The sequence below is a fragment of the Giraffa tippelskirchi genome, chromosome 2 (assembly GCF_054371585.1).
Source record: "Giraffa tippelskirchi isolate mGirTip1 chromosome 2, T2T-mGirTip1v1.2.pri, whole genome shotgun sequence".
NCBI lineage: Eukaryota > Metazoa > Chordata > Mammalia > Artiodactyla > Giraffidae > Giraffa > Giraffa tippelskirchi.
The window spans coordinates 10,881,020-10,882,628 of record NC_137276.1 but is presented as its reverse complement, the minus strand read 5'-3'; positions in this window follow the sequence as shown (position 1 = coordinate 10,882,628).

Below are 1,609 nucleotides of genomic sequence, written 5' to 3'. Positions count from 1 at the left end.
CTGGAGTGGGTTGCCATGCCCTTCTCCAGGGGATCTTTCTGACCCAGGGATTGAACCTGTGTCTCCTGGCGGCTTCTGCATTGCAGACAGATTCTTTACTGCTGAGCCACCAGGGATTATAGTACAGATACTGTGTACTTAAAATCTTCCTCTACCTATTTGCTTTTTCAAATAGAAAATAATATAAAGCACTAGAAGATTCAATAATGTGAAAATGTTTAAATACATTATGATGCATTCAATTCAAATGAAATATTATGCAGCCATTAACAATGATGATCTTATGAAATAGTTAATGACTTGGGGAAATGTTCAATATATATTACTGAATAAAACACACACACACACACACATACACACACAAACTGTATTTGTAATATTCCAACTTGCAAAACAATGAGTCTATATAATCATGAAAAAAAGATACTTAAGGAAGGAAGAGACTGAACAATCTACATTAAACTGTGAGAGGTTAAAGGTAGATTGTAGCATTGGCAACACAGCCTCTGGCATTAACCAGGCTGGGTCAGCATCATGGTTCAGCCACTTGAGAGCGGTGTGGTCCTGGAAAAGTTACTTTGGGTTGTCATTTGTGTGTGTGTGTGTGTGTGTGTGTGTGTGTATTTATGAAATTTTCTAAAGTAAGTGTGCTTTGTTCTTATAAAGAGAAAAAAAAGTAAAAAAGAGGAAGTGATGGAGAAGCAAAGATAGAGACAATGGGGCGATAAAGGGGTGTAGATGGCAACATTCCTACACGAAGTGGCTGAAGCAGAAAAAGAAAGTTGGTGACTCACAGAACGGAAAAGCCTGACTTAAAGCAGGCTTAAGGCAGGGCTCACACGATGACTTTCAGACTCTATTTCCTGTGTCTCTCAGCTCACTACTTGGCTCTTCTTGGGCCATGGACTTCCACCTGCTGTTACCCCAGAGCTTATAAGGTTCTCACATCCCTCTCACTTCACAGTCAGTGATAACTCCCCAAAATTCCTAATGAAAATCTCATCTCATCTGACTCTAAGTCACATGCTCAACTCTCAATCAGAGTGGCTAGGGAAAATACAATAGGCTGATTGGTTTACGCCTGGATCACTCAACCTTCTGAATTAGGGATGGGAGTCTGCTTTCCCAGAACCATGAGGACTGATAGCAAGTGAAAGGGTGATTCTCTTGATGGGAAATAGCAGGTGAAAATAAACAAAAGGTACTCTTTGTATGCTGTTTTCAGTACCTCCCTCTCCTTCCTAGATAATAGTTTGGCAGATCTTTATTTTTATGCCAACAGTAAAGATGGCTGCGTTGGTTTGCCCTGAACCAGGACTGAGCCTGGCAGTGAACAACTGGTTCTCAGAATTCTAGACCACAGACTTATTGTTAATAATCTTTGGTTTGTGCTTTCGGCATTTCACATGAAAAGGATTTCATCAAATGCCCTTTCTAAACTTGTCCAAGACTATTAATTGTCTGAGTGTCACTGGGAGGCATGGAGCAGGCACCCCTGAGGCAGGGAAAAGGGGATGGAAGATCTTCATTTCTTTGTAACACAAACACAGTGTCTTGGATGTCTTTTATGACCTCCCCAAGAAGACAAAAGACTGGTACAACAATACTC